The sequence below is a fragment of the Amblyomma maculatum genome, chromosome 2, assembly GCF_055883805.1.
Source record: "Amblyomma maculatum isolate TAMU_Amacu chromosome 2, ASM5588380v1, whole genome shotgun sequence".
NCBI lineage: Eukaryota > Metazoa > Arthropoda > Arachnida > Ixodida > Ixodidae > Amblyomma > Amblyomma maculatum.
This window is the reverse complement of record NC_139345.1, coordinates 168,614,216-168,629,104: the sequence shown is the minus strand read 5'-3', so window position 1 is coordinate 168,629,104 and position 14,889 is coordinate 168,614,216. Positions and strand designations below refer to the sequence as shown.

At 44.1% G+C, this 14,889-nt stretch overlaps 1 long non-coding RNA gene across 1 annotated transcript; it reads right to left on the bottom strand.

Annotated features, from left to right (window-relative positions):
* Positions 1-356: 356 nt before the first annotated feature.
* On the bottom strand, positions 357-5,269 carry LOC146200397 (uncharacterized). Its single transcript, XR_014705228.1, has 3 exons — positions 5,194-5,269; positions 3,174-3,302; positions 357-3,083 (listed from the first exon to the last, which is right to left on the bottom strand). It is a non-coding gene; the product is annotated as an uncharacterized LOC146200397 (long non-coding RNA).
* Positions 5,270-14,889: the final 9,620 nt, after the last annotated feature.

Genomic DNA, 14,889 nt, shown 5'->3' with positions numbered 1-14,889 from the left:
TGCTCTAAATTATTTATTCCCTGCTATTTCTCGCAAAACTGTCTGAAATGCTTATGTATTTGCAGAGGTTTTCAACACCACTGCCAGACAAAAAATATAATCTCATCAGATACTACTACAACTAAAGCTGCATTGCCGTCACACACCCGCAGTGCTCTTTCACACATTCAGTTATGATGCAAGCTAAACTGATGTACAATTGTAAATCATTAATTCTCACGCACTAAAACTGTTGTCTAGTAATGAGAACTGTATGTTTTTATGACAAAGCGTGCCACATTTCACTGTTAATGGCCATCAGGTGCTCTTTAGAAAGTTTGGTAGTAACTGCACCCAATGCTAGAAAATGAGATGAGTAAACTACAGAACTCTTTAATTTCCTCAACATTATACATTGCAAATAGGCAACTTAAACAATCTCATGCATGTTAAAAGCAAGGAAAGCCACAAGCAACAGTATGCAAATGAAAAAATGTGGTTCTCTGAAGCCTAATATTGTACCAAGGAAGAAAACACCAGAAAGAGCCAACTCATGAACACATGACATGTAAAGAATGATGCACATTGTCATTCATTCTCACAGACATTAAAACTGCAAACAGTAAGGAGAACTGTACACATTCTTTGTTACAAAACATGCCACACTGTACGGTGGACAGCCATGGTTGGGTGCTCTTTGGGAGATTCGGCAATAACTACAAAAGGTGCTAGGAAACAAAATGTGTAAATCATATATTTGATTTTTTTTCAACAATGCACTACGAAGTTACAAGCACAGAAACTAGACACTACAAGTGGTATGAAAATGACAAAATAATAATGCAGTTCTCTCCAAGCTTAAAATGACTGTTTACAAAAGAATGACAACATCCATACTCCAAACAAGAACAGGAAATGACTAGAAATAAACAGGGATAGGTATGCAAAAGTGTACAAAACTGGTTGAGTGGTTGAACGAACTATCTGCATAATGTTTGTACAAAATAAAACAAAGCAACAAATTTGAATGAAAAAGCTTCAGTATACAGAAAAAGGCGCTTTCACAAAGGACCATCATCACGTGTTGCATTTCATACTATATGTGCATGCATGTCACCAACTGAATGCTGGTCATACATACATCTTGTAGAAACTGCACAAACACTTGAGCAATAGGCACGACATCAAATCCATTAAAAAATCTACACTGCAAAAAAAGCAGCCAAGACTGCTTCACTGCTGCTGTTCCTGTTAGCATGACTAGAATGCACTGAAAAAAAAAATGCAATGGCTGCATGCCTGTCATAGTTACATTATACTATCATAACTAAAAAGTACTAAGGAAAAGGTAGCAGGTAAGGGTCATACATCATTCTACAAGAAACACTAGAAGGCACCATAAGGAAAAAAAAAAAAGGAAGGAGCAAAAGGTTTGCATCCCTGTCATTGTACATACCAACCACTTTATTCCATATCAAAAGCTGTTTGCAGCACTACAAAAGATAAGGTCAGCATGAACCAGCCATGATGGCACCAACTGCCCTTACCTTTTGTAGTGCAGCAAACAGCTTGCGAGTACAGAAGGCACAGCAAAAAAAAAGAGAGAGAATAAAATTCAGTGTTGCACACGGTGCTGCTCTTCACATTCTGCTGGTATAAAAAGAAGGAAGTTAACTGCTGAGATAGTTGGTTTTCAGAAATAAAAAAGGTATTTAGCATAACACAGACACACACAAGAACACCATGTGTACTTACTACAACTGTTTATTTAGGGGAAAGCAGTCGATGCATAGCTTTCACTGCTGATGTGCACATGTACGAGGCAACAGGAAAACAGCACCAATCTTATCAAAGCAGATATGAGAAATATCTGTTCAGCCTCAAAGAAAAGCTGGAGTGTCACTGACACAGCTCAAACCTGTTCAATGTATAGATGGTATCCTCTGCTCCCTGAAAGCTTGCTCAGCTAAGCCATCACATAAGCTACGAAAGCAAACAGGTCGGCTGTCAGAAGAGACATGGCCAGCATTTCGTAAAGTGCACCACTGTCTATAAAATTCTACTGTCATGTAGAAAAATCTTATTTTGCACAAGCAGGATTCTGCGTCAATGGCCAACTTAGGGAACATGCAAAAGACATTAACAATGAAGGTGAGCGACTTCTCTTGCACCGTAGGGTTTGCACCAATTGTGAAAACTATGGGTAACGGCTCATGAAACACTAGAAGCCCTTCATATAAAAAAGCAGGTTACAGCTGTGTCAGCAGCAAATTGGTTTTTCTTATGAGACTGAAGAAAAATTTCTCACGCATAGTTTGACAAAATGGTGCTGTTTTCATGTTGCCTTGTACCCGTGCGCATCACCTGAGTAGGCTATGTATATCGGCTGCTTTCCGCTGAACAGTTGTAAGTGCTGATGGTGTCCTCTGTCTTGTGTGCGACTGTGTTACGCTGAATAGCCAGTTATTATGCATGGAGAAAAGGCATTGAAAAAAAAAAAAACAAGGTCTGAATACCACTGCCAACATTCTGGCATGAAAGCATCGTAAAATGAGGGAGCTGGCATGGGTTGTGCATCTGTTATTCTGTACAACCCTTTGAAAAAAAAGAAAGAAAACTTCCGGGGCTATCAGATCCACTGCAGTCAGTTACAAATTAAGAATGAAGGGGCGAATATCCCTCAAAGGAGGCTTTTCTGCCAATCAGATCGTTCTCAACACTGGTACCACTCCAGTCCTTGTCCACAGCTAACTAGGCTGGGCAGCTTTTTCTTTCTCGGTACTGAACACCAGCTGCACTGCCTCTTTTTGTCACCTACTGACATGAAAGGGGGAATTCCTTTGTGGCTCAATTGATTGGGAGGCTCCTCTCTGTCAATTGTTGGAGGCCTACCTTTGCAAAATTACAAAGCCTCAAACTTGAGTTGTAAATGAGCACAGAAGGTGCCTTGATCCCAGCTGCTTGCTATTGTGGCACTGTTCATGGTGGCTGTGCAGCGCCTTTAGATGTGGACTTGGTCTTTGTCACAAGGCAAACACCAACCACTCTTTTGTGACGTCGGCAAAACTAAGTTTCATTGGTGTTGAAGGCTTTCCATGTCACACCTGCCAGGATTAAAATCAAAAGCACGATTTAGATATATGAGCTCCCAAACAGAAGGAAAAAGTCCCACTGTTGGCACAGTCAAACCATACCTGTGTATTCAGCCAGTAGCCCGCGACTGCCCAGTGAGATGTCAGTCCTGTGGCGCTCATTGCTAAGTTGTGTTTGCAGCACAGACAGGAAAAGGATAGTTGCTAGGCAGCCGTGGAGGTGGTGGCAACCTGCAAGGTGTTCCAATGCTTTAAAGATTTCTTGTGAAGTTTAATAAAGCAAATCACTGACTACAAAACATAGGATAAGAATTTAACCTCAAAATATGTCACATAAGGTTGAGAGTACTGAGTACACAATAGAAATATGTTTAACCAAGACACGCACTAGCAGCACAAAATAGTGCTGAGTATAATATATGTATATTAATAACTCCTTGATGACCTCGAAGGCTAAAACATTTTCTTGTCTTCACCAACAGACACACCTGAAGAGAACCACCATTTTCCTAATTTATACATTCCTTTTTTTTTATCGAGAGTCACTTTCTATGTTGGGCAAGGTTTCTGCCTCTGAGTTTGCTAAGCGTTTCATTCGACATATGTAGAGAAGAAATAAATCTATGTATCATGTATCTATGTATGGATGCATTACCTATGTATGTATCTATGCATGTATATATGTAGGTACCTATGTATGTATGCATCACCAGTCTTTCCTAGAACAAATGAAAGCAATATTTTAAACAGTGAGCATGCACCCAGAGCAAAAAAAAAAAAAGAATGCATAGCTCACTTGCTTGAGCTGTTGGGTAAGTGTTTTGTTTACATGAAAATTCGCGCAGACACAAAAAAAACAAGAGCACCAAACACAGACACAACAGCACAATGTGAAAAAGAGCATTAAATTAAATGAAGGCATTTCACCTTTGATGCCAAATACCTTCACTTTGGGAGGAGTCCATATGCTATTAAATAGTTTGCGTGGAGTCACAGCTTTGTTGTTGGGGACAGCCAGAAGGCATACACTGAACCCATATTATAACATGGCTACATTCTATACGCCTTAAAAGTAAGTTAAGATTCAGTACTCTCTTTTCTTTTCCCAGTTCTGGACAGGAAGACTCTATTGGCCCTGAAGCAAGAAAACAAATGAAATTGATATGTTTTTGTGTATCAATAATAGGCTTTTCGTTATATGAGGTCCGTCCGAAAGATTTGCTTTCGATTTCTTTCTGTACCAATTCAACTGAAGCTTAATTTCTTAAAACATTTCCGCCAATAAAAAAAAAAAAAAACCTGAGGACCAAAGCAAATAGAGCACCAGCACATCACACAGCAAGCAGTTCAGGAACTTAAAAAGAACTAAATTGTGCTTTCTGACTATATGAAAATGTAAAATCACTTAATCACGGCAATGTAATGGCTGACTGTAAACATTTTATGAACTATTAAAATTAAATCACTGCAGAATGTTTGTACGCCGTTCCTATCTCACTATGTGTTTCAACTTGTGCCTGTGAACAGGCCGAGAGTATTTTGCTAGCAGTTGGGAGAGTCGCTGTGGCCAGAATGCACCTTACCCTCCCCTCTAAGGCGGCTTATTGAGATCGTTCTCTTTCTTTTTCGCAACCGCGGCATAACTTAGCGCGTATAGAGCTCTGCAGGCTGACAAACAATGCACGGCTTCCACTCGACGGTGCGTATTTTCTGTATCTTGCTGCAGAGTGAAGGCCACACTAAGCATGCAGACTTTCGTGCTCAGTTGTGTTTCCTGGGAAACTGTTAGAACCAGCGGCAACCAACGAAAGACGTCGGATCGCCAAGCTCATTTTGAAGAATTACATCGCGAGGTTCCGCCGCCAATGGCAGTTCACGAAACGCGGCGAGTGGAATTACAAGCGAAAAACCTTCCTGCATGCACAAAACTGTAGATGCGCCATAAAACACCGCCTTTCGTACTGACTAAACGGTCCGCGCGCGCTATCTTGCTCGCCCATACAGCCTGCGCCGGCGGATGCAAACAACGGTCCTTGCAGCATTTTTATCGGAAAAAGAAAACACTCAGTCACTTTACTGCTCCATTAAGTGACTCATTTAGAAGAAACAATTTCTTACTCACCCAGCGAAGCTTGCCTTGCAGCCAGAAGTAGCAGCCGCTGTGCGGGGTACATTTTCAACGCAGTCACAAACCAACGGCCTAACGTGCAGATATGTGCAGACACGACTAGACACGACGAAAATTTGAAATGGCCAGCCGCCGAGCAGCGCATTGATACAATAACTTTAAAAACAATAGAAATCTGAAATATATTTCATAAAACAAGCTATACAAGTAAAATGTAACTGTTGCTTATGACGTATTTGTTTCAAAACGGTAAATACAACCTGCGTCTTGCGTAATTATTTTGGCGCACTATTTTCTATCTCGTTGTAAAGGAGGGGTGCGAAAAGGCCACGGCGCGCGAAGTTTGGGAATGGCGGATCGTGCATAGCTGGCGTTCCTTATTAACATCGGCGCAGCAAATCTTTCCTCTGTGCGAACTACTGGCTTTTATCACACAGGGATACATCGCTAGCTTGCTTTGTCGTTGTGAACACTCGGAGTTTGGAGCCTTCCGGCGGACTGGACTGCGCCCAGCGAGGTCGAACACAGTACGCGTGTAGCTATCGGCTGCAGAAATGAAGGTGTCAGCGGCTTTTGTACATTATGTTCAGATACCCATCGCCTAAACAGCATTTTTTGGTGCCATATTGGTCCTGCATGCTGGAAACAGCCCAAATTGCATGCTTAATTCAAAAGCGCAGGCACTTTGGATACAGTATTTTGCAAGCTGAAAAATTGCTGGAACAAACCTTCGACAATTTATACTTAGAATATGCAGAACAGTGTCGTCCAGTTAAATTGTGTACATATTGCACTATAGGCGCATATGTGACCCTGAAACGTCTTGTTAGGTAGTATGGTAGACTTCTTAAGCAGAACTCTAGAAGACATCTGTCGTAAGCCGGCTAATAACTGTCTTGCGTAGCTGAAGATATAAAAATTCTTCACTAGACAGATTCCAGACATCTTGCCGATGATGTCTTCTAGTCTAGCACCAAGCGACGTCTTGTAGATGTCTTTGATAGCTCAAGATATATGTGACCAATATAGACATATCAAGACAGCTACAAGATATTCTGTGCTCAGTGGGACTCGATGGCTTCTTCGTTGGTGCATGTTACAATTACCTCACCGGTGTACGTATGGAGACTGCCTGCTAAACTCAGGCCTCCACAGCATGCCTGCGCAAGTGCAGGGCTTACGGCAACGGTGTCTGTCGATGGTGCGCCGGGAACATACTGCACCGCTCCCCGCCTACCCTAGACGTCGCTAGCTCTATCTGGTTTCACATCGAAGTGCCAGCGAAAGGCGCTTCGGAACGGGCAAACGCTGTAATAAACGTCGGAGTTTAGCTCCGCTTTACTGGCAAGCCCATCTCGTAAAATAATTTCTTGCTTTTTGCGACGCCTTCAGCAGCGGAGCTAGCTGACATCAGGTGCGTCGCATCGGGCAGCAGCTGTCGGAAAAAAAAGTTCGCTTGTATCACTGTAATTATTTCTACCAGGACCTCCATATTGGCCGAATAATCCTAGCAATTTAATCGTGACTGATAGTCCTTTGTACAAATAGTTATGTAAGCGAATGAACAGCGATTTTGCGATAACTAGAGTACCGATAGCGGCTGCTGAGGCAGCTATGACTTGGGAGCCGATCGCGGCGGCCACGGCTTTACGCATCCAGATTGCCTTGACTGCGCCAGATGGCGCCACATGCTTGGACGGCGGCACGCAGGCCTGCCGCGTCGGGACCAATCAGCGCGTGAACAGGCGTGAGCACGGGAGCCATCGGGAGAGCTTACGGGTTACGGTGGCTGATCGCGTCATTACTAAAACATTTTTTTAGAACAGCTTGGCTCACAGCGTTGGCCAACCAGACTGATAAAGCAGCATCTTTACGGTTCCGTTGTTCAACATTCCTACCAATTGACATTTCCTGCGCGTCAACCCACCAAGCTTTCGTGGCTGCTGCTGATTCCAGCTTCGTCGCTTGAGTCGCAGGCGAGCGCGTTAGGATTAAAGTGCAAGGCAATGTTAGCAACATCCACGCTATTGGGCGAAACAACGTCGCAGTACTAATTATGCTACGCTGAAGCGCTGCTCGGCGGCGATATTTTCGTGCAAGTGCAACAGTAAGCAGACGAAAAACGCGACCCGAATGCGTCATCAGATTTTGTGTTTACGCGATCACCAACCTTGCCAGTAGGGGGCGCTCGTGTGGCGTTCTCGTTGTTCTCGTATCTTTGACCTCATCGCGCGCTCGTGTCCGGAGAGATCGAAACCGAAACTGGCCCTGATAAATGCACTGATAACAAATTAATTCGTTTGTACTGGGGCTTTTTGGGTCGCAGTCCCTCTGTTTTGGACCACTGTGGATCGATTAAAGCAAAAATACCGGAACAGAAAATGTACGTGTCTATACTCCTTTAACAGATGCACGAAGCGTTTACAGTGCACCGAGAACCACGTACATTTTCTGAAATATTCTGCCCAGGTGAAAAGTGTCACTTATGACGTCGGGCTGAATTTTATTCTCTTCCTGCTCGTTTCTTCTCCGCGTCCGTAACTGTGTTTTGTTGTATGCAATTGTTCAAAAACCCACGAATAATGCAGGGTATGCAAGCTGCACCAGCTAGGCTGAACACCGGAGGTTGGTGCAAACACGCCGCAGCACTGGCGGCGTTTGTTAACAGCCACAGGCACGAGTCTTGCACAGACCTATAAAGCCTGTGCGTTCACAGTGGCGCAAGTCGTCGTCGTGTTATTTCTGTTTTATATAAACGATATAGTTAATGTGGCACCTACACTGAAAATAACACTGTGTACGCTGATGACACCAAAATTTTCTTCTCAACAGAGTCTAGACGCTCCACAAGCAGACGCAAATAGATGGCTGGAAAATTGATCTGTATGGCTCCATGTAAATAAATTAGAATTAAATACTGAAACAACGAAGTACATTGTATTCCAAGCGCGTAACAAGCAGGTCAAACCGGTGAAAACCGTTTCGGTTTTCACCCCCGCACACAACTGTTCGACCCAGCCTCCATCATAGTCGCCACCAGTCACGATGCCTGAGATACAGATTAATGCAAACGGTGTCAGTAACCTCATTGATTCTCTAAAATTGTCTTCATCGGCAGGCTCTGACCATATCAATAGCAAACTACTGAAAAACACATCGGAAACCTCGTCACAGATATTACAATTAATCTTCACCCAGTCTTTCCAATCAGAGGAAATACCGGACGATTGGAAAATCGCTCAAATCGTTCCAGTCTTCAAAACAGGTGACCGCAAATCAGCATCCAACTACCGTCCTATCTCTCTAACCAGTGTACGTCCCATCCAAACTTCTCGAACACATTATATCCACGAACCTAATGGCACATCTCGAATCTAACGACTTCTTTTATCCTCAACAGCATGGTTTTAGAAAACATCTCTCATGTGAAACACAGCTTGCTGAGTTCATACATGACTTACTAGAATCCATGGACAATAACCTTCAAATAGATGCTATATTCCTCGATTACTCCAGAGCATTTGATCGCGTTCCCCACAGTCATTTACTTCAGAAACTCTCATCTCTAGGAATTCCCGCCAACCTAATCCGCTGGATTAAAAATTTTCTTTCAGGACGCAAGCAGTTCACTTCCGCAAATGATAGCCACCCACCTCTCACCAATGTAACATCGGCAGTCCCACAAGGCGCCGGACTGTCACCACTACTATTCCTAATTTACATTAACGATCTCTCTTGTAATATAAAATCAAAATTACGTCTTTTTGCGGATGACTGCGTCATATGCAGAGAGATTAGGGCGACCAACGACTCATGTTTGCTTCAATCTGATCTTAATACACTCGCCTCTTGGTCTAATAAATTCCTCCTTCCTTTAAACATTAGCAAGTGTAAATCCATGACTTTCACGAGGAAACGCACTGTGAATCAGCATCAATATAGTATTGGCTCGCTTTTCATTACCCCCGCATTATCCTACAGATATCTTGGCCTCCACCTAACACCATCACTATCATGGGTAACCCACATTCAAAACATTTGCGCTGAAGCCTCACGCACACTCGGTTATCTGCGACGTAACTTGAAGGCCGCATCCCCGGAAATAAAGCAACTAGCCTATATAACTTTCATTCGCCCCAAACTAGAATATGCGTCCCGGATGTGATGGATGCCAAACGGAGTCCGTTTGGCATCCATCACAAGCGTATCATCGCCACCGACCTTGAAGCCGTACAGAATCGCGCCATCCGATTTATAACATCTTGCTATTCAAAGAAAACCAGTATCACAGCACTGAGACAATCCATCGCCATTCCATCGCTCATGTCACGCCGTATCATATCTCGCCTATGTCTTCTACATTACTTCTATTATCATCCCCGTAAGAGACATGCAAAGCTACAGCCCTTCCCCCCCCCCCCCCCCCCCCCCCCCCAGGACATCTAGCCGCCTAAACCATAATCATAGCATTGCACGTATCAACTGTCGCACCTTAGCATTAAATTCTTCATTTTTTTCCTGACGCAATAGTACTGTGGAACGCCCTGCCAAACACCATCGTATCATGCACTGATCGCAAATCATTCAGGATAAAATTAAACGACCATCTTTCGTGAAGAAATCGCTGATGACGTCGGCAGAATTGTGGGCGCGCGGGGGAGGCAGCGCTTACCTTGTCTTGACTTTTTTTTTTTCGTGTGTTTGTAGTTCTGCTGACGTTGCCATCGATGACGTACCAACCGGCTCAAGTTTCACCAGTTTCGTGAAAGCGTTTTTCTCATGCAAATTTGTATAACATTTTCGGCGTCATTTACTTACGGTATATTGTTCTTTTTGTTTTTTTAAATTATTTCGTCTAACCCTTGCATTATTTCTCTTGTTTCTGTTTTCTTTTCTTGTTGTTTCAATGTTTTCCTGTTCTCGTTCGCATTGTATATTGAGTTTGCTCCCCCCTTATGTAATGCCCTCGGGCCTTTAAGGGAAAAATAAATGAAATGAAATGAAATGAAATGAAATGAAGCACTGATTCACTGTTGCGGTGAAGCTATCGAACGTGTCATATATCACATAAATTTCTTGGTGGCTTATTTCGCGAGCATTTAGACTGGTCACCTTACATTGATAAATTGCGTATAGACATCTGTCGGTATTATATACAGACTAAAGAATCTATTGCCTTCCTGGCTGAATAAAACAACAACTATATCACTGGTTCATTCGAATTTTCCCTATTGTCTTCTTTTGGTGCACAGCTCCTAAACAAGCATAGAAAGCATATACTTACTGCAAAGAAATTTATACGGATGATAAACAATGCACCTTACCTCAGCCATACTGATCTATCATTTAGAAAACACCAGCTGCTCACTCTATGGGATTTCATAAACAAAAGGCAACGTTAGCCACTTACAAATGCATTCCAATCCTGACACATTTTACCACCAGTACGTCACAAAATACACAAATATAACGCAGAAATTACAACAACGAAAAAATATGCACTAATTACGGCACCCAGCAACTAACTTCAAGATTTTCAGATTTTTTTTTAATGATCATTATTCTGCTTTAAAATTACACATGAAAGCAAGTCATTGAAAGCTTGCAGAACATCGTTTTTTACTTGTCACTCCAGGCGTGACCATTATATTCACCTTTATATTTTTTTTTTGTTTTATCTTCCGTCATTATAAAGGTGCTCAATAAAAAATAATGCAATGCTAACTATACCTATTCTGAATATGCATCAAGTGCGCGTCTTCTGCTGGAATATCTCGTGCTCTTCAACTGGAGCAAGGGGGGCAGACTCTTCGTCAGGCGCATTTATCTGCCTTTTGGTCTGTCGCCTAAGAGCGTTTTCTAAATAAAACACTTACTTTGGCTAAAAAATATATGAGCACAAAAAAACACAAAACAGTAAAAATAGTAAAGAACAAGAATAGAAACGGAATACAACCTTAAAATTAAGAAACAATAAAACGCCGATAAAAAGCAAACCAGGTTAGTTGGAGGAATATGGGAGAGACCTTCTCTCAGTTGTGGACATAGTTCGATTTCTGTTGCTGCTGCTGCTGATGATGATGGAAAATAGCGAAGTAATTAAACTTTAAGAGCACTGCAGATACCTGCTTCGAAGAAATGGGAAAGAATGTGCAATGTCTGCTTTTAGTTGTCGTATTCATCTTTGGTGCCTCTTCATCACTTTTGAGCGTCATGACTAAGCAGTTTTGAATGCCATAATTTAGCAGTTTTTAATATCATGACAAGACACTGGTCATGACTTTGGTTGAAGTAACACAACTCATGGACTCCATAGTCATAAACATCGAATCTCTGGTCTGACTGGCTCATGAAAATTAAGTGTGTAAATAAACTGTAATGACTCATATGACATGACTACATATTTTTTATTTAATTTATTTATTACATTACTGTGAGCCTTGCAGTCTCCGACGGCAGTGAAAAAAAAGTAAAAACAGGCATGTGCTGAAAGGCAGTGGGGAAAGGATACACATCATAAAGTTATCATCGTGTCAATAGTGCGGATATGTAAAATCTATGCGATTGTTGAGACTTGTGAACAAAAAGAGGACAGTGGGAGAGAAAGTGACATTTATATACCACTGACATAGCATGACACTACATTTATATACCACTTGTCATTACATAAACATTCATGACTATCAGTGTCATCTTTATGTGCCGATATTACACGTTCCATTTCGTTTCCACATTTTGCTTCCATGTTTTGCGGGCATGTTTTCGCAAACATAGCCAAGTAAGGCTTTGACATTAATAAACTTGTTCACATCGCAAAATGAGCGAAACTAAGAATGATCTTATAAGTGATCTAGACCTCACAGTGCTTTCACATTTGCGCGTGTAACGAGACTTAAAGTTCACCACTGTACTTTACTCTAACCAGCATTTTAACGCAATATGCTTTAAAACACTGAGGCGATGCCTGCTTTGAGCACGGATGTAATGCGATGCCTGTTTGTCCTTCAGTTAATGCTTCCAGCCGCCTGCTATGTGCTCAAGTGACCGCAAATATTAATGCTTTGGTTTGTTTTGTGGGGTTTAACGTCCCAAAGTAACTCAGGCTATGTGAGACTCCGTAGTGGATGGCGCCGGAAATTTCGATCAGCTGGGGTTCTTTAACATGCGCTGACAGCGCAAAGCACACAGGCGCCTTGCTTTTCGCCTCCATAGAAAAGCGGCCGCTGTGGCCGGGATTCGATCCCGCATACTTGGGCCGAGTAGTCAAGCGCCCTAACCGCTACACCACTACGGCGGGGCGGAAAATATTAATGGCAACCATAGTATGAGCACGGCGTCAGGAGTGCGCCTTGATTATTTGTCGACATCTTCGACGTTTCAGCCGTGGTCTAACTTGGGACTGACGACACGCCAGGTAACATTACCGAAACAGCTGCGTCCTGATAAAGAAGCAGTCGACCACAGGCGCAGCGACGCCCAAGAGCGCTTTTCGTTCGGAACACCACGCCCCCATACCTTCCTGCGAACTGGCTTTCCGCGTGTTGAACTGCGGTTCGCGCACCGCGTTTCAGACTCATGCAGAGAGAAGGGTGTGGAAAGCGTCGGCGGCCGATGGGCGGCAGGGCAAAATGGTAGGAGCAGGGGGTAGAAGGGGGAGTGGGCGAGACCTCCGCCTGCATACGCCGCCGTCCACACTCGCGCGCCGAGTGCGTGCCGCGCATGCATAAGCGATGCCCGCCGCAAAGTGACGGCGCGCTGCTGCTGTCTGTTGCGGCGGCGCCGCCGACCCGGCCCCACTCGTTACGAGCACCCGGCCGCGCACATTTTGGCATGCGTATAGCATACGCAAGCCACCGCCGGCACCCAAGCCGTCTCCGCTCCCCGCTTTCCAACTTCTTCGAGGGTGCACGAAGCCGTCGCCTCGGGAACTCGCAACGGAACGAAATCTTCGTTCGCACTCACTCACTCCCTCCGGTGTTCTTCGTCAGCGACCCACTGTCGAGAGGACGCGCGTCAGCGGTGTGGCGGTCTCGAGGGTGTCTGCGCATATTGCTTCTCAGCCTGCCGCAGCCGTTATGCCCCCATATCCCCGCTGTCTCTAGCGGGGACATCACCGTTGCTTGTCTGAGTTGTCTGTGGTCCGCTTCAGCTCAGCGAGAACCGGATCCGCGCGTGCCCGAGCCCTTGTAAACGTTCGGCGTGTGACGCTGTTACCCGGCACGTTCAAAATAAAGCGCGGGCTCCTGTAATGTATGCAAGCCTGCACGCTTCCCGCAGTCAGTCTTCGAGCTCTGAACAAGCGAAGGAGCGCTATCGCGGTCGTCCTTTGTTGGTCACCCGCCACTCTGGAAGCGCGCCTGAGGCGAGCACGCGCGTGTTGTGTGGTTGTTTGGTGTTTTAGACTACCTCGAAATAATATGCTAGGAACTTGCTGGGTTGAGCTCCGATGCAAGTGGCACGACGTCGTGCTGAGAAGGAAACAAACAAACAAACAAACAAACAAACAAACAAACAAACAAACAAACAAGAAAACGTAACTGCAAGTCACTTAGGATGAGTGTCGGATACATGACGTCTAACGGAGCAGAAGCCTAGCATTTTGCCTTGAGGGTACCGGACACTGAATTGCCTTCAACTAGCGCGATAAGGATGCATCATCTCCCCCAAAACCACGAAAGAATGCGCGTTATGTGCGTATCAGATAACGCGCTCGCTTACAAGACTCTTGAAACGCAAACAGGCAAACGAGATCTGAGGTGCTGGAGACGGTTAGAATGTTAATTAGTGCAGTTGAATTTCCCTTCGAGGCGCATTGGACCGACCTCTGTAAAAGCCAATATCTCGCCTGTATTTCGTGCCAAGCAGCTGATAGTGTCGAATTTCTGTGAGCGCGTTTCAGCTGTTGGTTAGTGTTTAATTTACACTGATCGTACGTATCAAGTTTGTCACTCAAAATGGCCAGTAGTTTTGTGATGGATACTTAATTCGATATTATCGGTATAATTTCGTCATACACCGTCAGTTATTAACCCACGAGAACTGTGAAACGCTGTTTTATTTGTCCTTGAAGTCTCATCAAGTGACGAGGTGGTCTCCGATGCAGGACACACCAATGTTGACATGTTGCTCGTGTTCGCGCTTTGCTGCTTACCGTGAATGTTTTCGCCTCACTGTGCAAGACTAAATTTCTCCTTGATTTCAGGGTTTTCTGAGAACTTACGTCCAGATATTTCCTCCGCGGTTTTCCTTTGGCTTTTGTTCAATGAAAAAGACATTTCCACGCATTTGTATCGATGCCACCGACATCGTACAAGTAGAAGCGTGCCAGACGAGAGTTCTCGATGACTGAAATAGCTGTGGCGACAATAAATCACCATTTTGTAGGCTTTGAAAGCAAGATCTGCTATCCTAGAGAAGAAGCACCTCCAGTTATTGTTTCGGCTGATAAGGTGAAAGCTGTCGCAAACAGGGGAAGTCAAGGCTGCATTCATCGCCGATGATGCCGCACATTGTGGCGGGTGGTGAAAAAGCTCGATTGCGGCAAAATTTTGCTGCGCGCCACAGTACCGGAGACGGTAAATACCTAAGGAGCATGAGCTAAAGGCGGCGACCGTTTTTCCATTCCTTGCCGAGTCTTGGTAACACTGCCTTTTCAGCGGGGCCCAAGAGCATCCAAAACTAGATAGAGGG